The 24,125-nt window shown below is 42.7% G+C and overlaps 2 long non-coding RNA genes across 3 annotated transcripts in view; one reads left to right on the forward strand and one right to left on the reverse strand.

Annotated features, from left to right (window-relative positions):
• LOC147028700 (uncharacterized) overlaps window positions 1-24,125 on the forward strand; it is a 290,211-nt gene that overhangs the window by 141,686 nt on the left and 124,400 nt on the right. The gene's annotated exons all lie outside the window — the stretch shown is intronic.
• Window positions 1,876-24,125, reverse strand: part of LOC147028701 (uncharacterized) — a 33,731-nt gene continuing 11,481 nt past the window's right edge. The window contains exons 2-3 of the long non-coding RNA XR_015056937.1: window positions 10,263-10,350; window positions 1,876-3,643 (exon numbers count right to left, since the gene is read on the reverse strand). This is a non-coding gene — a long non-coding RNA (uncharacterized LOC147028701). The remainder of the gene's footprint in view (window positions 3,644-10,262; window positions 10,351-24,125) is intronic.

Genomic DNA, 24,125 nt, shown 5'->3' on the forward strand with positions numbered 1-24,125 from the left:
TATTTGGGCTTCCATTTGACTTGAATTGAATTTATTTTAATCCCATTGTAAATTCAATTGAAAAATAATTTTAAAAGTCATGGGTCAGGGTCAAGTGTCCAATCAAAGCGTAGTTGCATCATAGCGGGACATCTTAGTACCTGGTGATCACTGCCAAAAGTTATAAAGTGGAAGTTCTAATTATGTTTCTTATTAATTACGTAACACACCAGTACACAAACACCACACAAAACAAGTTCTGGCAAGGAAGGGTCTGCAATCTCTGATTGCTCTTTCTAGTACATATTTTCATTTACGAACGCTTTCCAACAGTTATGTGATTTTTCCCAGTGTATCGGCTTCAATGTCTGTCGGCACGCAAAATCATTATGCTTCTCTATCATCTCGGGTTGCTCATCTGCATGTTTTAAAAAAAATAATTTTTCATCACTAACAAAATCGAAGATTTTTCAAGTATATTAGTCAGTTAATTTTGTTATTCTGTCTGTTTGCCAATCGCCTACAGGTCACAATTCTAAACCGATCATCATGAAACTTTACCAAATTGTAGAGGGAGTCTCAACTGAGAAGTGTATTGATTTTGAGTTCAAAGGACAAATTTCTAAAATCGTCATTTTTCATCTGATTGACTTGAAAGTTGAACAGGATTTGGATATTGTGTCACTGAATTGGGAAAACAACGATTTGAGGTCAAAAGATCAAAGGTTAACTCAAGGTCAAAATTCTAAAATCATCATTTTTTATCTGAAAAATCATCAATTTTCATCCAATCAACTTTAAAATTAAACAGCAATTGCATAGTGCATCACCGAATTTGGAAACCAACTATTTTTGATGTCAAAAGGTCAACTCAAGGTCAAACTTCTGAAGCCATCAATTTCAATCAGAAAAATAATCTATTTTCTTCTAATTGACCTGAGCTTTGATTAAGATTGTCAATTTTAATCTTAGTGAAATAGACAATTTGATATATCCATGGCAACCTTTGGAAAGGGGGAGGGGGGTGGATTTTGCAAGTGTCATGCTCTGCACTGTATCTTTTTCTTGTTTATTTATTTTCATTGATTTATATTTTCATTTACAGATGTTTTCTAATGGTTCTGTGATTTTTCCCGGTATTTTGGCTTCGACGTCCATCGGCACGCAAAATTTCAGCCTTCTACATCACCTGGAAGGTACCGATCTTTAATATTGGTCAGTGAGTGAGTCAGTCAGCCAGTCAGTGGTTAGAATGAGCTGTACATATTAGATATCGTAACTGTTATGTATTTAAAAAATCGACATGTATATGTATGTGTATATATATATATATATATATATATATATATATATATATATATATATATATATATATATATATATATATGGAAAAGCATGGTCCGTGAGGCCGTGAGTCAGTCAGTGAAGCCGACAAGCCATCTGGGAAGCAGTCAGTCTGTGAAGACTATGTGCCGATTAATCACATCCTGTTTGAACGTTGGTTGTAGACTGCAAGTATGTCTATTAATTACATGCTGTTTGAAGGGGAATTGCATCCTGACTTTACACTCATACATCTATTCATTCCATATGATTGGAATGTACGTTTTGGTGCTTGAGACTGCTGAGACCCCTTCGACTGTTGAAAACCCTTTATACCCAAAAGACCCTGAAGATCCAAATGTCATTGAGGACCCAAAAGACCCTGAAGACCCCTTAGACTTTAACAACATTTAGACCTCTTCCATCCTTCAGACAAATTAGACAGCTTAGACCCTTGACCATTTAGACCACTTGGACCTTTTCATTATCCAAATAAATTTCAAAGAAATGTAATATCACCAATATTAGAAAGAAATTTGTACAAAATAAATGTTTTTATTATGATTGGTGAAAATCATGACAACACAGCAAATCTGTGAGGTCAATATCTGCAACGACGTGTGGAGAGGTAAGCATAGCGAACCGATCTACACTAGTGTATTTATAAGGAAGATGTCAGGATGGTTCACAGTGTTAAAAAGTGAAGAAACATCAGGTTGTTGCCAAATGTTAAACTTCATGTGATTATTTTCCCAACCTGTGAAAGTATCTGGAATTTCCTAAATTGGATCACCACCCCTCTCCCTTGGTATCTACCTTACCTCCAAGCTTCATGTCATCTGCAAATATGGGAAGCCAATTCTTAACCCCATGATCCAAAACATTGATGTAAATCTATAAAAAAATAAATGTCAATGTGTGTCAGTCAGTGTGTATGTCTCTCCTCCATAACCAAAAAAACCATGAAAACTAGCGGCCTGGAACTTTGCATGTATACTAATGGAAATCCAAGGGGGAGTATCAATGAAATTGGGTATTTGCATGAACTAAAACACCCATTTTGAAGATAATTCCCAGCCTTATCTACACCCTTTATCAAGGCTCATCCTTGGCCACCTTTCTGTCCCTCACCGGGGTCTTATTTCACCATTTTTTTGGCCTGCTCAACAATGCCTTGACTTGGAACAGGCCGCAATGGTTTCTTAATGATAATTTTTCTTTTTTTAATTAACTCACTCATATCATCGAATGCCTGATCATCATATGTATGAATCACAGGATACATTGCGATGCTTATAAGTGTCAGGAGATACCAGCGTTTGTGGCATTATTTCATTTCTGCACATGACATAACCTCTACAATCTCTTAATCTGAACCAAATTTCAAAATTTAAACTCTTAATTGACTTGAGCAGCAGTTCTGGCTGCTAAAAAAACAAAAAAACAAAAGTGATCATTTGTCCATTTCAAACATTGCTTGAAATTCTGGGCGTCTCCGGGTGCATGGTGCTTAAATGCCCAATCGGCAATCAATAATCGCTTGCTAAGCCAGCTGTTCCTTATCAACCATTTCATTGCAGTGCTTGATTGAGTGCTTAATCCACTTGGCAAGTGCTACACAAGCTGATTGGTTTTTTGTTTCCAAGCCATGGTCATACATGGCAAAAGTATTCGTACTGTCACTGTATATGTCGATGGACTTGAACAAGGTTCAGGTCCTACTTGCTTGCCTTTCACCCCGCATTGTCGGGCGGTGCCTTGCTCGCTGAAAATATGCAATTTAATTTCAATGTTTCCCCTTTTTGTACAATCCTGTTTCATTATACAACCCGTCACTTTGACAAAAAATAAATACATATAAAGCTAGAAGGGCATTCAGTAAAGCACATACCTCCACCGTGCAATGCCTCATTCAATAGAACATATTAGGTCCAATAAATATATCGTTTTTAGCCACATCTATCAATGGTGAAGAATCACTGAAGACATTATCGGATCCGGATGCGGATTTGGATCTTCACAAAAATTTAATCAGTTTGTCCTTGTCAAACACCCAACCTGCCCACCAGATATCATCCAGATCTGTCCACAACGTTTTGAGATATTCTGCACACAGACAGAAAGAGACAGACAGACAAACAGAAAAAAACAAACAACCAGACAGGTTGGGGTGAAAATATAACCTCCTTCACCTTCGGTGGTGGAGATAATTATTAAACGTTTCATTTTAAAAAGTTTCTTCAACGTTTTTGTTGGAGCGTTAGCTTGGAGTGCTCTTCAAGCTTCGAACTCTACAAGCGTCCATGGCAATCCTGCAGTGTGGTTCTCCATAGGGACATCTCTGGAGTTAGGAAGGCAAAATAATTTAGATGATTACAATGAGTAAAAAATGTTTTCAGTTGTTACAAAGCAATGATTCGTCACTAGACAGCAAGATATCCAACAGGCATACACACTTGCTTTACACTGTCTAACCTGCATTTGAATCCAGACATAGCTATAAACTGTCATTCTGGTGTTTCATAGGCAGTGTGATTCATCAATGTGTGTGATGTCTCTCAGATGGACATTGAACTGCACGTCGCATCTGCCAGAATCACCCCTCTCCCGCTCCTCAATCTCCCTGCCCTCACTCCCACCTCCCTCTCTCACCCCTCTTCCTATCTCTCTCATCAACCCCTCTCTCATTTTCTCTCCACCGTCCTGTTAAATTCTCCTGTCCGGTTTTATATAGAACCTGATGGTTAAAAAGAAAATGTTGTTTGGGCACGTTCTATCACCCTTCCCCTCCTCTCACACTGCCTTCCTTTCCCCACCCCTCACGTCACCTCCCCTTCCCCTCATGCTGCCTTCTCTTCCCCTCATGCTGCCTTCCCTTCCCCTCAAGCTGTCTTCCCTTACCCTCATGCTGCCTTCCCATCATGCTGCTTTTATTTATTTATTTATTTATTTATTTTTGTATACTTGTCGAGGCTCGTATGAGAACTAACGCAGAAGGCACAACAAGGGGGGCATGAGACAAGAGGGGCGGGGGTGGGAAGGACAAAACAGTGGCGAACAGAGACATTAGGCGATCTGTGGAAGGGAGAGGGATGGGGTGGGGAATATGGGGTATACAAGATGGACATAAAAGGGATTTTCAGGAAGGAAAGGAGGGAATTTGAAGGAGGTGGGTTTGGGGTGGATTAACGGGGGTAGAAAAGATCAAGGATTTGGATGGAGGACGATAAGAGGTGGTGGTGAACAGATGTTTTGAAGGTCTGGAGGGAAGAATGGGATTGAACAGAGTGAGAGAGTTCATTCCAAAGGTGGGAAAAAAGAGAATGAAAGAGTGAAGGTGAGCAGTGATTTGTGATTTTGGTAGTTTTACCAGAAAGGAGTTGTTGGCGGACCTTGAGTACCCTGTGGAAATGCGGTGGGGACAAACCACAGAAAGAGCAGGAGGGGGCGAGACTGGAGAGGAGACGGTAGAAGACAGAAAGACCACTGACCTGCCTGGAGTGAGAGAGTGAAAGGCCCAAAGACTCAGCCTCATCTCGGGAGATGCCAATGATCCGAAATGCCTTGGTTTCCACAGCGTGAAGCCGAGAAAGGTGGGAGGCAGGAGCACCAGCCCAGAGGGGAGAGCAGTGCTCCATCAGGCTGTGGACGAAAGCTTTGTATGTGGTCAGGAGCTCAGGTGGGCCAAGGAAGGACTTTGCACAATGGAGGATTCCCAGTCGGCGACTGGCTTTGGAGGGCAGGTTGGAAATGTTGCTTTCCCAGGAAAGATCATGGCAAATCGTGAGACCCAGAAGCTTGAAAGAAAGGACTTCTTCAAGAGGATTGTTGAGAAAGTAGATGGGGGGGGGGTTCTAAATGGTCCTTTCGGAGAGACATAGTGAGAGTGTGAGATTTGTCCGGATTGAAAGACATGTTCCACGTGTTGGAACAGTTTTTGATTTTATCCAGATGAGCAGTGAGCGAAGAAGCTGCTGCTTTCCGGTCTGAGGGATGACAGATGGTATGGCAGAGGGTGGAGTCATCAGCAAAGTGATGAAGAGGATTTTCCAGAGAGTCGGAGAGGTCATTGATGAAAACCAGAAAAAGAACAGGGCTCAGAACGCTGCCTTGAGGAACTCCAGCCGGGACAGGAAGAGGGGATGAAATAACTCAATTTAGGGCCACACATTGACTGCGACAGGAGAGGAAGTCTGCGGGCCATGAGTTGAGATGGCCTTGGACACCATAGGAAGAGTTTGTTGAGCATAGCAGGGTGCCAGACCGTATCAAAAGCATGCGATATGTCTCGGGATATGGCTCTCATTTCATGTCCGGCATTGAGTACCTCCATCCATTGTTGGGAGAGCAGAAGCAGCATATCCAGAATAGAGTGACCTGGTTTGAAACCAAATTGATGATCGCAAATCAAGCCATTGGAGAAGAGGAAGGATCTAATGTCTGAAGCGATGATAGATTCTATAACCTTGCTGATGATTGGCAGAAGGCTGATTGGTCTGTAGTTGAAAAAAATCTGTTTTTGCACCTTTTTAATGCAGGGTGGTAATGTTTGCTGATTTCCAAGCAGGTGGCAGATGACCTTGAGCAAATGAGAGGGTGAATAGAACAGAGAAAGGGTGAGCAAGAGCAGAGGAGCAGGTTTTTTGGGACACGTGGGCTGATGCCGTCTGGACCGGTTGTAGAATCTGAGTCGAGGTTTGACAGAAAGCTCTCCACCTTGTCAGAAGAAAAGGACACAGAGTCCAGGGACAGTTGGGTGCAACTGGGTAAGTTGGGTTCAGAAAGCGATGGGTTTTGGACAAAAGATTTTGATGCAATCGCCGAGTTTAAGTATTCAGCCTTTTCACGTGCCGAGTCAGCAGTGCAGCCATTTGAGGTAAGGGAGGGGACATGCACCAGAAACAGATTTGATTCGATGCCACCAGGATTTGGAAGAGGGAGAGAGTTTTGAGAGTTCAGACTTGAGCTTTGAAAGACGTTGTTTTCTGGCTCTCCTGAGGGTAGACACACACTTGTTCCGAGCTTTATGGAAGGAACTGAGATTACCCTCAGTTGGGTTTGCTTTCCATGAGGCAAAGGCAGATTGTTTCAGGACAACTGCCTCATCACAAGCTTCAGTAAACCAAGGGCGGGAGGAAGGGTAGGACAACTGAAGCCGAGAGGGGATAAATTTGTGCATGAGGGAGCGCAAGTTTCTTTGAAAGAATTCCCAGGATGAGTTGATGTTGGAGAAAGTAGCGAAGGGAGACCAGTCTCGAAGTTGGATGGCTGCTCGGAGACCCTGCCAGTCGGCTTTAGTGAAATGCCAGACTCGACGGTGGTGATGTGGTTCTCTGATAACAGCCAGAGAGATGTCCACTTTGACAAGCACGTGGTCAGAAGAACCGATTGGAGCGAAGGAGGAACAGATATTTTTTAGGGAAATTCGTCAAAATCAGATCCAGAAGAGATAGAGTTCAGATCCAGAAGAGATAGAGTTCCAGAAGAGATAGAGTTCAGATCCAGAATTGGTCGAGATCCGGGTGGGGGAATTGACCGATTGAGTCAGTCCCAATGAGTCACAGAAAGCTTTTGCTGAATTACCATGACAGATGAGAGAGGTACCCACACCTAGCCAACTTGCATGATGACAATTGAAGTCACCACATGTGAGGACGAGAGTGTCTGGATGAGAAGATAGAAGTTGGTCCATGTTTTCGGATGGTGAGGAGTCATCACTGTTTGGTGGATGGTACGGTTCACATATAAACATGAGGTGGGAGTGGAGGGGAATCCGTAGCCACAGGCATTATTGGGGGTGTGGGGGGGGGGTTAGGGCAGTGCATGGAGAGTGAGGAATAGAGTCTTTGATGAGAGAACAACTCCTCCACCAGGACGAGGCTCAGGTCTGTCATACCGGAGGAGGGAGTATCCAGGGAGAGATACTTGGGAGTCAGAGACGTCTTGAGGGAGGAAAGTTTCTGTTAGGCAGATTATGTCTGGTTTTCAGTTTTCCTCCCTTTCCCCTTACACTTATTGTACCTCCTCCCAAACCCCCTCCCCCCTCGACCTACATGTACATCTCCGGGCAGTCTCGATGTGCTGTATTCACATGTTGTTTTAACGTTCACCATTTTGTTCAATCCTGTACTACCCCCTCCCCTTTCTCCACAAGTCCCACTACTAAACGCACGTCGAGAACCCTTCCCCCCATTTCCACCTCAAGCCCCCCAACAAAATGCAAGCCCAGACCCTCCTCACTTCATGCTTACCTCCTCCCAAACACCATTCCCGCTTCCCCTCTCCTCTCTCCCACGTTCTCCTCACTCTCACCCCCCTCCCAAGTGTATAGCGATGTTTGGTGAGGCATCTCTCTCTGCTTCCCCTCCCTTTTCCTCGCTCTTCCCCACTTCCTAGCTCCCCTTTCCTCAACCCCTCCTAGTTTCCCCACCCCTCCTTGCTACCCCCTTCATTTCTCTCTCCAACCTCTCTGTCCCTCCCCATACCATCTCCCCCTCCCCAACCTACTTTCTCCCTCCCCTCCCTATCCCTCCCTTCCCTCCTTCTTTCTCCCCCACCCCTTCCTAACATTCTCGTCCACGATGCGACAGGTTGTATTTGCTAGTTCTCAATAATAATGGTCCTTGTATTGATCCATGAGGTACCGCACTACTTCCATCCTCCTACTCACAGCCACTCTTTGCTTCCTATCAATGAGGCAGTTTCCAATCCAGTTAACTACTCCATCAGCCATTCCGCAAGGCCTAACCTTCGCTAGCAGTCTTTTAAGTGGTACCTTATCAATTTCCTTCTGACAGTCAAGAAATAGTACATTAACTGCATTTCCCATATCCACCCAATCAGAAACTGCTACATAAAGCTCCAATGAATTTGTTGGGTTCACTTTGGATGGGTTCCCTCACAAGGACCTTCAATGCAGGAGGTGCCATTAGGTGCATGAAACCCTAGCTTATGATTGTTTGTCCGTGTGCTCTACTTTTATTTTTAAATGTTGAGTATCAAGCAAGGAAAAAGCGAATACCATTTTAAAAGTTTTTGGTATGACTCAGCTGGGATTTAAACCACCAACCTCCCAGATTCGGAATAGACACTCGATAACCATTACTCAACTAAATCTGCATAATCATGACCCCCTTCAATAATACCATTCTGACTTATAATTAGTTTAAATGTGTGTGTGTGTGTGTGTGTGTGTGTGTGTGTGTGTGTGTGTGTGTGTGTGTGTGTGTGTGTGTGTGTGTGTGTGTGTGTGTGTGTGTGTGTGTGTGTGTGTGTGTAGGTCAGAAGGATGGCAGGCTGAATCAACCCACCTGGTGTTGGTTCAACGAAATGACAGGGGCTCAAACTGAAGACCCTAAGATTTCAAGCCAGCCACCTTCACCATTAAGCAAACACTAGGCTTTGGGACAGGAATGAGAGAAATACAAAAACGACCGCACATAAACAAATGAGTTTCTTACAAAACTCCAAATTCCAACCGACTATTTCTTCTTTAACTATTAATTCACCAGAAGGACTGCAAAATCCATCTCTATTGTTTAATCATTCAGGGTGATGTAGTGGCGTCATTAATTTCGCGTTTCTATTGGATTTCCCCATGCTGAAAAACTACGTGGTTTTAATGAAAATGCAAGTAATTTGGCTGGCAGTAGTTATATATAGCCTTACACTCCTCCATTCTGATTGCAGAAAGAAGAGCAATCCACCACCTGGAAACCACTAGATGGAACCACGCATTACCACCCCATGGGGGATATTTATAAGAATGTAGACAGAATCAAAAATTCAATTAGAAAGCTATCCTTAAGTAATATGAGATGGAATATGTATGGGACCTCTACTCAATGTCGTCAAGACATGTTCCTTATATTGAACACAATCAGCATCTCATCACATTGGATAAGCCTGGTGTTGGCTTAATGGTTAATGTGGCTGGCTGGCTTTAGTTCTTCGGGTCTTAAGTTCAAGTCTCTATTGTGCTGTTGAATTAACACAAGGTAGGGATTACTCAGATTGTCATCCTTCTGAGGTTGGCAAAATGAATACCAGATACCTAGTAACGGGGACATCTGTACATCACCAGCACAGCTGTGCCTTCAGAAAATGATGCAATGAAGCAATCACAGGCTGGATTTTAAGAAATAAAAATTCTGTGAAGGTTCCTGATACTGAAATATTGTCAAAATCAAAGTTTTGCTCGATGAAAGAAACTCGATGAGAAAATTTATGTGATTTTATATCTTAGCAAGAGCTGTCTGCCCTGAATGAGACTCTTCCTGTAATGAACACACTTGCAGTGGAAAGGGAAACTCCAATAATGACGTGAAGTATCTCAGGGTGTGTTATTCACGTGAAATATGATGGCATCTGTACTTACAGCCAGGTGATTGACAATATTTGTCCACGTACTGTATTGCCAATTGACCTGGTTATAAATATGGATGTCAATGTTATAACTTCGAGAACAGTCAGGGTCGCCCTTCCAACAAAGTAGTCTCATTGCTTGTGTGTATCGGCTCAAAACAGAGAAGAGCTAAATAAGCCAAAACAGTGACATGGGCATCGATCCATAATCAGTGTGATAAGCAAAGCTGGAAGTGTCTACTTTGAAGAGTAATCAAAGTTCAAAATATTTAGCGATGATCAAAGTTTGTTCAACTGTAGAATGGAGAACGGTATCATCGTAAGTTCCCTCTGCAGTGAAGGGTGGTTGAGGATCAGTGCAAGTGAAAAGGATCCGGTTGAGGATCCGGGCTGTTCCCTGAATGCTGATTAGTACAGGTGTATTGTTCTCCATCACACAATCCTTCAGGAACAAGACTCCTGCGACAGGGATTTGACTTTAAGCAAGACAATCATCCGAAGCATAATTTGTTATCAACTTTGTTATCAACTTCCACATTTTTCGACCATTATTGAAGCATAAAATGTGTAAGTTATTGATTAAATGAGTAGAGTACCTGTCCGATAGGTGATCTTGTTCTCAGCATGCAAAACGTTCTTCTGACGCATACCTTTATTTGGGCGGTGTATAGGCAACTGACAGCTCTGTGTAGACAAAAAAGAAGAAAAAAAATCTTTGAAGTTCTGTACATGAAGTAAAAACATTCCTACTGCTTATAATTCAAAACACCTCACTGCACTGGAAAACGTGGGGACAGGAATACTGCACTGTCAATGGTGGAAACTTTGTAATATCCTCCCTCACCTGGAGGTGGCACGACACCATACACATTTACATAGAGAATTTGCGTCCCCCCCCTCCCATCAAGACCACAGGCAAAGCTAAAAACACCCCTGTACATTAAATGTGGTCATGCTGATCCTATGTAGAAAGTCGGAATGGAATTGGCCCACAACTAAAGGAGGAGTAGCGCTACAAACAAATAAACAAACACACAAACACCGGTCCGTTAATTATAGTGAGGATAAGGGACGAAAGGGGGAATTAATTGTGAATTTAACATTCCATCTTTATTTACTTTTAATATTGCTATTAATAAACGGGAACAGGAACAACGCAGGCATGATAGGCCGAATGGCCTTCTCATGCACCAAAGTTCCCTGTGTATGTTTGTGTAATGTTGTTTAAGAACACGAAGAAATTGGGAGGGGTGAGGGTGCATGGAGTTGGAAGAGGGAGATTGAGACGTTGGGAAGGGGCGGGGGTTGAGGACTTGGCGTTTGATTGGGAATTGAGTACTTGGGGTTTAGGTCATTTGAGGACTTGAAGAAGAAAGGGGGAGAGGATGATAGAGTTGGCTTTGGGGAGGGAAGGCAGAGAGAGGACAGCGTTGGGTTTGAGGGGTTTGAGGCTTTTGAGGGGGTGGGGTTGTGGAGAGTTGAGGACATTGGATTGGGAGAGGATTTGAGGATTTGAAGAAAGGGGGAGGGGAGCACAGAGTGTGGGTATGGTGCTGGTGGTGGGGGAGTGGGGGGGACAGAGAGAGGTCAGAGTTATGAGGCAGGTTAAGGACATGGGATTGTGTGTGGGTGAGGAGTGGGGGGAGCGGTTAAAGAGCTGGTCACATTTTACATGATGCAGAATTTCCACGGGTCCGTGATAGTCTCGTTGTATCTTTTGGATCTGTTGGGTCTTTTGGGTCCTATAGGTATTTTGGGTTCTATGCATATTTTAGGTCCTCGGGGTCTTTTAGGTCTTCGGGGTCTTAGTTTTTATTTTTGCATACACTGTCGAGATTCGTAACAATACACCTACATAATCACATACACTTGCTCCATTATATATAGATTATATACACTGTAGATGATGCACATGTTTTGTTCGATCCCCCTGCGATGAGTATAGAGAAGACAAGAAAAATTATAGATTGGGATTAATATATAGAAGATAAGAATGAATAGTCCCAAGAGAGACAGACGCTCATCTTCTGATGGAAGGCAGTCGTATTCGGGTTGCGTTAGGTAATAAAGACAGTATTAGGGGTCTTTAAAGGTCTTTGAGGGTCTTAAGTTCTTGATGGTTTTTGGGGTCTTAAGGGTCTTAAGAGGAGAGGTCAGTTTCTAACGGGGTCTTTGGGGTCTGAAAGGTCTTAAAGGGTTATGGGGGTCTTTAAAGGTCTTAGATGCCTTGAGGTCTTTGGGGTCTTGGGTATTTTAGGGGATTTAAGGGGTATTACGGTTCTTCAGGATCTTATAGGTCTTTTAAAGGGTCTTTGGGGTGTTAAAGGGACTTCGGGGACTTAATGTTCTGAAGGGTCTTTGGGTTCTAAAGGGTCTTTGGGTTCTAAAGGGTCTTCGGGTTGCAATACCCTCTCGTCTGGCAGGGTAATTAAGAGGTTAAATTAAGAGGTTTCCATAAAACAACAAAACAACTCCTAAGATGACGGAATCTCCCAATATGTGATTGACATACAAACTGAGATTACATTTTCAGTTAATTTGCTAATTATCACACCACTAGGAGAGAAATTTAAAAAGGGCCCCATTAGCTTTTCCACATCGATGTCATGAATCATCATGCCGAGTTTCAAAATGATCCGTTGAGCCGCCTTGGAGGAGTAGGCATAAACCCAAAAATGTTGATGGATCCACTGACTGACGAAAGGAAGGAGATTGATGGATTGAAGGACATCGTTATGGCTTTACCAACTCTTCTCGACTCCATCATCAGGAGATGAGATAATATTGATTGATTAAGTTAATAGAGTGTAGATAAGGTAAAGGAATTGTCCGGGTGTTATCTGTTGTTTTGCATTTTATAAAAAAATACAAAATTAGTGAAAGAGAAATAGAACGAGAAAGAGAGATAAAAGTAAGAGGGTTGGTTAGATAAGGTTAATGGGGATACAAAAGATCACGGACAGGGATGTAAGATGCCGTGAGACGTTGGTGAAGCAACAACTTGAAGCTCTGGAGGGAAGAGTGGGATCGTACAGCCTCAAGAAGATATTTCCACAAATGGGAGAAAAAAAGAAACAAAGATTGAACAGAGGAATAAGCCCCGGTTTTGTAACTTTAACCAGGATGGGGTTATGGAAAGAAAATTCATTTAGCCTGGAAGAGCATGGGAGGGTCAGATGGCTGAGAGAGCAGAGGTATCAAGATCACCCTTCACTTGTCTCTGATGTTAGAGCAACAGCCATTGTGCTTCAGGTTCATCAACTAAGATGCCAATAATGTCGAGAGCTTTACATTCTACAAATTCCATAGGATAAATGCAAACCAGGGGCCTTAACCCATTGGGGAAAGCAGTTGCATCAATAACAAATATAATTCAGTCACTGTCAGTGTTGATGGTCTTATAGTCCTTTCACGCACGAGCCTGCCACTGCCACTGCATTTGTATAACACATCCACCCCAAAAGGTCAGTAGCATTCTCACAGCTATCAATCACCAAATTTAAATATAATTCAGAGTGTTGTGACAAAGGTACAAACCATTCTTGACTTCTATTTCTACTGCGACACTTCCATTGACAGGGACTTCTGCCTCCATTCCACCATACATAAATTATATAATATCCTCATCATCACAGGAGTTACAAGGAATAAAAACATTTAAAACAAGAAAAAGAGCAATCAGAGATTGCAGACCCTCACTCGGACATTTTTTGTGTGGTGTATTTTGAGTGGTGTTTGTGTACTGGTGTGTTACAGAATTAATAAGCGACATAATTAGAACTGCCACTTTATAACTGCGAGCAGTGATGACCGGGTACCAAGACATCCCACTTTGATTGAACACCTGACCCTTACCCATGACCTTTTTTAATATAAATATTTAATTTAATTTAGAATGGGAATAAAATAAATTCAAATCAAATCAAATGGAAGACCAAATAGGTCGTCCTGCATTGGAGTAACCAGAAGGAACCTAAATAAGCAAAAACAAAAGATGAAGGCATCAGGAGGAACCTGGATAGGATTCGAATTTCAGTTGCTGCTCCTCTACCCTCAAACCAATCCAGGATAGGCAAGTGAACCTTATTCAATAATAAAAAAACAACAAAAAATAAAACCCACATCAAAAAAATTATATAATTCTGGCTGCCAGACCATGTGTCTGATCAAGTTGAAATTTAAAACACGTATTCCACATCTCTACTCGATCACAATTGTGAAGTTTCACATCAATTGATGAAGCGGTTCAAGACAGAACATTATTAAATATTTTCTTAAATCCAATATGGCTGCCAAACCATTAGACATCAATTATTCCTTTACCAACTTGTACACACATGCCTTGGGGAGCATTGATGTGGTTTCCCCTCGATTCCCCTCAAATTGTCCCCTGATCTGTTCTGAAGAAGCAGGTATTCTCCATAAAGCTGCTTCTAAAATAGAAAACTATCTTGAAATGGATTTGTCAGCACAAAAAGTTTTTTTTCTGAGCCTATACATAGCTGTCAGTCATTCTTTTTCTTCTTCTGCTCACTGGTTGAATACTGTCTCTTACCTCAAGCCATAAAAAACCCTTCTTCCTGAAGTTTCTGGTATCTCTCTTTTTCTCTCTCTCACCTTCAATTAGCACCATGCATTTTTGCTCATCTCACTTCTTGGATCAATGCTCTTATCAACACCAAATATCTCTGCTTGTTACTGTGATAGTGGGTCTTCATACATCTGGCAAACAAACTGTTGCATTTCATGATCAGCTGTTGCAAGGAGGTCATGCTCTCTTTAAACCAATTGAGTTGCCTTTGCCTTTCCCAAGCATAGTCTGTGATTATCAGCTGCATTGAAGATACCTGTGTTGGATACTAACACTATTTCAAGTTGAGGAATCTAATTGCCTCTTACTGTTTTCTTACTTTTGCATTGAAGCCTTCGGCCAGCAGCAGCACATCATGTCTATGTACATTATAAAAAGTTTCCTCTGAGTCAGCATATAATTATTTCCTCTTCTTCTGAATAGCTTGGTGTGCTCTTCTTTTTCTTGTTCTCTTCTTCTTTTGTATGCAGCACATGGGTGAGGGTAGTATAATTTGCTGGGGGTGCAGTACTTAGTGTGTCGGTGGATACATACTTCCAACAGTCACAAAAAGGGGTTACCGTTTTCTCTGGCTGACGTGTTGTCATCCGGTCTGGCAAACTTCACAATCCAAAGATGATTGCTCTCAAAACTTTACCACCACTCGATACCACCATCATATTGGGGTGCAACATAATGCCTACACCTTCATTGCATTCATCTACACATGCCTCTCCTGCAATTGGATGTCAAATGTGGAGTGGAATGCACACCTCCACATCATGTACTACTGTTCTGTCCAAACCACTTGGTCTCCTTAATTCTAGTGATGTTCTCCCCCCAAACGTTTTGAGGGGATGTTCTCCCCCCCCCCCGCAAATATTTTCAGTTACTGTGCCATCGGTATAGCCAGCCAGTGAAGCACTGTGACTTCCTGAACTAGGTCTAACTACACTCATTGCAACATTGCTTCCTTCAGCATCCACAAGCATGCCCATGTTCCAACACCAAGTATTTAACCAACGACATCGATGACGGATAATATGACAGCTGTGCCTCTGACTGGTGAATAGAGCCCAATGCGGTCTAACTCATCCTCTTGTGAAAATTTGAATACATGTCATGTGCAAAGGGTTTGAAAACCACCAAGGTACAAAAAATATAGAATCTTTCATGCAGAAACTGAAAGATCAAGAAGGAATACAGCATGACAGTGGCAATGTGGTAAAAGTCATGTCAGCCAGCAGATTGATTTTAACATTCGGTGGCAGGAAGAGGAATAAATGATTTTACCCTCTGCACACACACACACACACACACACACACACACACACACACACACACACACACACACACACACACACACACACACACACACACACACACACACACACACACACACACACACACACACACACACACACACACACACACACACACACACACATGCACACACGTGCACAAACAAAGGTGCAAAAACGGACACTTTGACAGACAAACAGAGAGCAATAGCTATTATGACATCGTTTTCTACACTTTTCAAGTCAAGGTGTGCTGCCTTCATCTGTCATAAGCTAAGTGTTATAAAAAGGACATTTTTTTTTCAATTATTGTCAAAGACAATTCTGCAAATCTTAGCATTCTCACCTCCCTCCATACTCTTCAAAGAGTAGGCTATGTCTGTGGGTGCCCTCTCTCCCTCTCTCACATGCTAATATCTTATGAGTCTTGGATGTATTCAATTTGTGAGTCTTTTACAAAGACCTTGAAGCCTGGTGGTGGCGTCATGGTTAAAGTGGCTGGCTGAAGATCATAAGGTCCTGAGTTCAAGCCCCTATTGTGCCCTAACCAACACCAGGTGGGGTTGACTCAACCTGCCCTCCTGACAAGGTTGGCAAAATGAATACCAGCACAGGGAAAGTGAGCAACCTGAATATCCTCTGTTGGAGTGATGACTTGTCCATAATTGTGGTCCTAAGCCAATGAAACGGTCTTGGCAGCCTGATGTACCTGGTGTTGCAAAAGGAATCCATCCATCCATTGGGACCATACTCTGTGTAGAGCGTTGGTGCTGCCTAAGCAGTTTCCTTGACTATTGGGCACAATCCTGGATAGGGCACCACTCCAACACAGGATACCAGGAAGCTGGCACTCATTTTGTCAACCTCAGAAGGATGACAGGCAGTCAGCCCCACCTGGTATTAATTCAACAGCCAAGTGGGATTTGAATTCAGCATCCTAGGATTCCAAGCCCACCACCCTAACCATAAAGCAAACACTACATATCTATCTATAATTCCAGCAATCTCTGTGTGTCTGTCTGTCTGTCTGTCTGTCTGCGACCGCTGTTTCTTGACGACCGCCGGTCCGATCTCATTGAAACTTGCCAGGAATATTGCCAGGGACCCGCGGATCTGCCTTTTCGAGGTTTGATATCGATCGGACGAGCGGTTCCCAAGTTACGGCCATTTATCTGTCGACCAATGACAAGACACGGTGCTATGACGTCACGAATGACGTCACAATTAATGTTTATTTTTTTATTCATTTTATTATTTTTTTGCACGATTGACGGTCCGATCTGAATGAAACTTGCCAGGAATATTGCCAGGGCCCCACGGATGTGCTTTTTAAGGTTTGACATTAATCGGACGAGCGGTTCCCAAGTTACGGCCATTTATCTGTCGACCAATGACAGGACACCGTGCTATGACATCACGAATGACATCACAATTAATGTTTATTTATTTATATATATATATATATTTTTTTATTATTTCTTTTTCACGATTGAAACTTGCCAGGAATATTGCTGGGGACCCACAGATGTGCCTTTTCGAGGTGAGAAAGAGAGAAAGAGAGAAAGAGAGAAAGAGAGAAAGAGAGAAAGAGAGAAAGAGAGAGAGAGAGAGAGAGAGAGAGAGAGAGAGAGAGAGAGAGAGAGAGAGAGAGAGAGAGAGAGAGAGAGAGAGAGAGAGAGAGAGAGAGAGAGAGAGAGAGAGAGAGAGAGAGAGAGAGAGAGAGAGAGAGAGAGAGAGAGAGAGAGAGAGAGAGAGAGAGAGAGAGAGAGAGAGAGAGAGAGAGAGAGAGAGAGAGAGAGAGAGAGAGAGAGAGAGAGAGAGAGAGAGAGAGAGAGAGAGAGAGAGAGAGAGAGAGAGAGAGAGAGAGAGAGAGAGAGAGAGAGAGAGAGAGAGAGAGAGAGAGAGAGAGAGAGAGAGAGAGAGAGAGAGAGAGAGAGAGAGAGAGAGAGAGAGAGAGAGAGAGAGAGAGAGAGAGAGAGAGAGAGAGAGAGAGAGAGAGAGAGAGAGAGAGAGAGAGAGAGAGAGAGAGAGAGAGAGAGAGAGAGAGAGAGAGAGAGAGAGAGAGAGAGAGAGAGAGAGAGAGAGAGAGAGAGAGAGAGAGAGAGAGAGAGAGAGAGAGAGAGAGAGAGAGAGAGAGAGAGAGAGAGAGAGAGAGAGAGAGAGAGAGAGAGAGAGAGAGAGAGAGAGAGAGAGAGAGAGAGAGAGAGAGAGAGAGAGAGAGAGAGAGAGAGAGAGAGAGAGAGAGAGAGAGAGAGAGAGAGGCTGCACATACTGGCACTCACCTATGGGCACGAACCTACGGGTCCGCCCCTACGGGCCCGTACTAGTAATAATAATAACAATAATAATAATAATAATTATTATTATTGCAAAGAACCTTCCTTGTATGCAACTGCATTGAGCAACCTGCTCAGAACTGAGAATCAAACAAAAATCCAATGCAAGACCTTTTTATACAAGGGTTTAGGCTAATGGAGGAGCGATGTCAAAGGGTAGGAAACTCATACCAGTCATACACTACCAGAGAGTATGGTGGGATGGACATACACAAGGAGGAAAGGAGTAATAACCAATAAACGAGAAACAATATCTCAAGAGGAAAAGCATGAGAAAGCAGCTGACATCAAAGAACTAGATCCCACGTTCAGCATTATTGGCTCCAATGATCTTCCGCTGAATGGAGATGTAACAATAAACCAGAGATGCCTGATTGCTGCAGTGACATCATCATACAACCCTTGCTCAGTTGCCTTAGAGCTGCCATTACACTGAAACGTTAAGTGGAATTGTTGTGCACCCAGATAAGCACAGAAAGCAACACTTGGACCTTATTATGCCCCGAACCAGCTCTTTCTCTGCTGTCCGACTATATTGATCTGCTGCTTCACTGCAGGGCAAATAGGGAGCTTTACTCATTGCAATGCGTTCACCTTTCCACTACGTCTGCTGAATGGGTGCCGATTAGCTTTTGCTGAGAATGGAATAAAATTTACAGTAATTACTTTGCAGTGGCTAAAAATAAAACAACCATTGCTGGCCTTTCTGGGATATCAACCATGCTCTGGATGGCAACCTCAACGATACAGCTCTCAAACTCAGTTGTGTGGACTGGGATTGTTCCATTTGCCAAAACTAGTTTTAATTGCTCAGTTTTTGCCCAATAACAGGACTTCTTTATATTTTTCTTTTTCTTCTTGTGCACCATGCGCTCAACGAAGCATCGGTTCTACCAAAGCAGTTTCTTTTTCTGGGGTTACAATCCTGGATGGGTTGCCACTCTGTCACCATAGATTAATCTGGAAGTTGTATCATAATGAAGAGATTCCCAAGAATTACAGATCTCATATCCACAACCTCATTATCCTGTCCCAGTTATGGTTTAGCACATTTGTGAAATTTAAGTGAAAACATGATATAATGCAAACTCGTGGCATGGTTGAAAAAAAAAATGTTCTGCCTGTGCTAGTGCTGCATGAATGTCTGTTTTTTTGGGGTAATTTTCATCAAGATGGTTGAATCATTACCTGTTCACGGTGTTTGCAAGCGCGGCAAGTGGTTTGGTTAATGGTGCAATCACTTTGATGGATCCTCCAAACGTGTGAATCATTTTCCTTCAATGACATGTATTGATGCCAACCTAGTATTTGAAAAGGAAATTTCAATAAAAATACTGCAGAGGATGAGTGATTTGGTGGAAGACAAGTATGGGCTGAACGTCCTTTGAACAAGTGATATCTTATAAAATAAACAAAATAAGCAAAGTATCAGCCATTTAAAAATAATTCAGAAATTCCATGGAATTACACCCAAGCCTTACAAATCTAACTTCAAGGTGCTAATTCATTAACTAATCTTACATTCAAAATACCATTGAAATTACATCCATCCATCAGGACCATACTATGTGCAGAGCATTGGTGCTGCCTAAGCAGTCTCCTGGGCTATTGGGCACAATCCTGGATGGGCCACCACTCTGACACAGGATACCAGCAAACTGGTACTCATTTTGCCAACCTCAGAAGGATGACAGGCAGAGTCAACCCCACCTGGTATTAATTCAACAGACAAATGCGATTTGAACTCAGGATCATAGGATCCCAAGCCCACCACCCTAACCATTAAGCCAACACCAGGCATATTGAAATGACTTCTACACATCATAATGACAAAATGTCTTTTAAAATTAATCAAATCATCTTTTAAAATGAAGAAGGATTTAGCTGCAAAAAGATCAGGGATGGCTATCCCCCCATACCCCAACCCCCTCATTCCTCTAATCCCAAAAGATGAAATGCAATTGCTTTCAGACTTGAGACCGTCGAAGAGATATCGATGGTTTGGCCAGTCTGATTAAAATGATTTAATCCAATTTAAAGAGGAGATCAAACTCTGCGACTATGCAATTCAAATTATCCGAGTGTAGATTCTGTACTCTCCGCTGTGCTTTCCACCAGTCAATACAGTGATGGAAAGCCAGGATAAAGATATAACCGAGTTATCACACAAGTTATTTTATGGATAATAGTGTTCAGGTTGCACTAATGCACCAACCTGATGAAAATTAAGGTTATTGCCTAAACCTTCTGAGATCTCATTTAAATAAATCACATTAGAGGCTCATGTTACTTTTGTGTAGTTTCAATGCAGCGGTTGCAGACCAGAAATCGTTCGAAGGAGGCAATGTGGTTCACTGTACATTTGTTCTGTACAGGCAATTTGGAATGTGGCTAGAAATTGGCCAAAAAGATTGTCAATGGTTGTTCTAGAAACCGTGAATGCGAAGGTTGCTGAAACTGTAACATCAAGACCTTTTTAAGATGCGTTAAGTTTCAGCGGAAAAAAACTTTCGGGTGAGGTTCTTCAGGTCTTTTCCAAGGTCATTTGGCAGGATTTGCAGTTTGCATTGTATCATCAATCGGATGCCACAGCAACGGCAATTTGAAGAGCTACAGAAAGATTTGGTGCCACGCCAAGAGATGAAAAAGCAAAAAAAAAGAATCAAAATTATTGTGATCGCATTGATAATTCCAGAGATGATTTTTAAAAGCCGTGACTTACACCTCAACAACATACATTCAACCACAAGAGGACAAAGGTAAAGCTTCACTGGGGATTCATTAAAGTTTTCGTTTTTTGCAAAGTTTCACTTGCAGAGATGATTACCTGATATGTGTTTCCCCCAAAAGACCGAAATAATGCAGCTGATGATAGGTACAGGCCCGAAAATAAATCGCAGCTTACCATCTCGGTGCTTTGAGATTAAACTTGAAAATTGCTGTTCAAATCCCATCAGACTTTTGTTGCAGGTGCCATGTGAGAGCAGTCTGAAATGTTTCAGTGGTCCAAACAGCACATGAAGATTTTAGTGACAATCTCGTTGTTAAAGTCATCTAGCTATTGTCAACAACAAGGAAAAATCAGGCCTGCGTACTACTGACTAAAATGCAGACATTTTGGATGTTTCATGGAAAGTGCCTCAATCCCCCCTTTCCCCACTTACAAACCGCCGCAATCAACAAAATGGCGTTGAAGGTAGCAATCAAAGCACTTTCAGTCTGGATTGCATGGCAGGTCTGCTCATCACAAACTGTCTCTGTGGCATGTGGAATAAAATAATCGTCCTCTTAGCTACAAATTGCTAAACTTTACCTTAAACAAGAGAAAGCTTCGAGGAGAAGTAAATCTGAGACAGCAATAAAAGGAAGAGATTCATGCAGGACATCAAGTTTTCACATTTACCTTTGACATTTCCACATATAAAGGTGAGCTTTGTGACTCATTGTTAAACAGTAACAGAAGCAAAAAAAAGTTAAAATTAGGTGGGTGTATTGATTATTTGGCTTTGTGTAATCGGCTGAAAGCTCTTCATTTCACACACAGCTCCTGTTGCTCACAATGTTGATTCAAATTGTTGGGCCTGAATTGCAGAAACAGAATTTCCCATTTGAAATTTCAACCGGAGGATTGTGCTGCCAGTTGGTGACTCGTTCATCACGGCTGCAGATAACAGTATCAAAACAGAACGGTCTGCCTTTTGATGAAAGGTATGAAGATAATACATTGCTCAAGCTGCATTTCATGCCCAAGATCAGCATCGGCATCTTGTTCACCAAATGCATTGCTCTATTTTTGTTTTCTTCATATACAAAAAGCCGAGGCTTGTGGAAGAGCCACAACACAGAACAGACCTAAAACACAATGAAAAGCAGTGAAACACAACAACACTATAGTAAAGAGACTACAGAGGGGGCACTTGGAGGAAGAATGGATGAGGGGAAGAATGAAAGAGAAAGGGGAGGGGGAGAACACAAGGCATGAACAAGTTGGACACAAGTTCAAACAAAGGAAGAAGATGACTGAATGAAGAGGAAGGGGAAACCGAGTATGAAGCAGAAATAGAAGAAAAAAAATGGACAAAAGGGTGTATGGAGAAGGGGGAAAACACAATAACCTGGAAAGGGTGGGCTACACTTGGAAAGGGTGAGTGAGGGCAGAATGAAGAATTCAAGATTTCAAAGACACAGGATGTTTGTGATAATGTAGTTTGTGGGCAAGCAGGTGCAAGTTGTAGGCCAATGTGCATGGTGCTCAGTGGCAGTGTGCCTGCATTGTGTGGTGAAGCGGCTTGCTTGGTCAGGTCAGGCATGGGAGCATGCGCTACAGCAAAGTGTTGCTAGGGTCATGTGGTGAACTTTTGTGACATTGCATGCATGCAAAGTGCGTGTTGTCTGCTTATATTACTCTTCATGTCCGTTTTGCACCATTTAATTTGCTGCCAAATCTATGAATGGTTTGTGTTGCGTCGATATGGTGATGGTTTCACAATGTGGCCCATGGAAGCCATCCAGAATTTGAGGCAAAGTGGTGAACATGCACATGATGCTTGATGTCTTGCTGCCTTTATCTGGTCGGGAGGACAGTTTCTGGTTTTCTTACGACACTTGACAAGTGCTCTTTAAGCTACAATGGCAATACCAGAGTGAGGAAGACAAATTAAATTAGATGATTACAATGACGAAAACACAAGTTTTCAGTTGTTACAAAGCAATGAATCACCACATCACAGCAGGATACCAAGAGATCTGCATGCTCACTCCAAGCTGTATTGCCTGGGTTTGAATCCTGACCCAGCTATAAACTGTCATCCCGGTGTTTCACAGGCAGGGTGATTCAACAATTTGCGTGCCCTCTCTCAGATGGACGTTAAACTAGCAGTAATGCATATCTGCTGGAACCCTCCCCTCTCCTCTCCCACTCTGCACTCTCCCTTCCTCTCTCTCCCCCCTTCCCCCTCTCTTTCCTTTGTCTCTGTTACCCCTACCAATCCCGCTCTCTCTCCCACATCTCTCCCTCCAAACCCTCTCCCTCTCTCTCTTTCTCCAACCCCTCCCCACTCCCTCCATTCTCTCCCACCCTCCCCTCTGTTGAGGGGACTGTAGCATGTACGAATCAGATTCAGAGTGAGCCCAACATAGGGGTACAGAGGTCACTGTATGTGTGAGCATGGATGCATGCAGGCAGGTATTTGCCAGATAGATAACATGGGTTTTAAATGCTCCCACCCTGGCACTCTCCGCATGCTGTATCAACGTGCTGTTTTAACACATACCCCATTTTGTTCAATTCCGTACTGCACCCCCACCCTCCTTCCACAAGTCCCACTTCCAAATGTAGGTTAAGAACACCTCTCCTCATGCTTACCTCCTCCCAAACGTCCTCCCCCTCCCCCCTTCCTCACTCCCACCCACCTCCCAGAGTGTATAACAACATTTGGTGAGATGTCGCTCTTCCCGCTTTCTTGCTCCCCCCCTTTCCTCTCTCCCTCCCCCCTCCCTCTTTCACCATCACAGCCATGATTGATAAATATACATGTAATAATAATAATAATAATAATAATAATAATAATAATAACTATATCTATATTTATAAATAAAATAATAATAATAATAATAAAATATATAAATATACTGTCGTGGGGGTGGTCAGGGTTCAAGGTTATCCTCCCCCCCCCCACCACCCCTCGGGGTTTGAGACTCAAATTTTTCGGAGCCAGGTGGTTAACACCGCCCAATCTCCTGGGACAGCCGAGCGGTTCCTTATTACGAGGAGACAGACACGTTGATCGACAGAGATTTCAACACGTGCTCGAAGGGCATGGCGGAGGGCATCGGGCAGCGGAGTACTCTGAATGGAACGGGCAGGATTATGGAGAATGGAACAGATACACAGGATCACTGCACCAGGACAACACAAGGGGGTTTAATCCGCGAACCCACGACAATTACATGAATAGTTTCTTCAAAAAGAACACATTTAATGAACATATACAAATATTTACAATGACAACAATGTGAAAGGAAACAATACCAATAATAAATAAATAACTCCTACGGTCGAGGCCTCACACACGGACACAAATACCAAAAAAGGGTGACAAAATGAGAAGAACCCCCCCCCCCCCTTTTAAGTACACTGGAACCTAGCTTGAACCAAAGCTGATCCCCGTCGAACCCGGAATTGAGGCACTTCCACCAACATGTGCACACGCAGGCAAAATGGCGCTTCACTTGTAGCAGGGCACACGTGCG

The sequence above is a fragment of the Eptatretus burgeri genome, chromosome 4 (genome assembly GCF_056783735.1).
Source record: "Eptatretus burgeri isolate ZD-2024b chromosome 4, Ebu_testis_v1, whole genome shotgun sequence".
Lineage (NCBI taxonomy): Eukaryota > Metazoa > Chordata > Myxini > Myxiniformes > Myxinidae > Eptatretus > Eptatretus burgeri.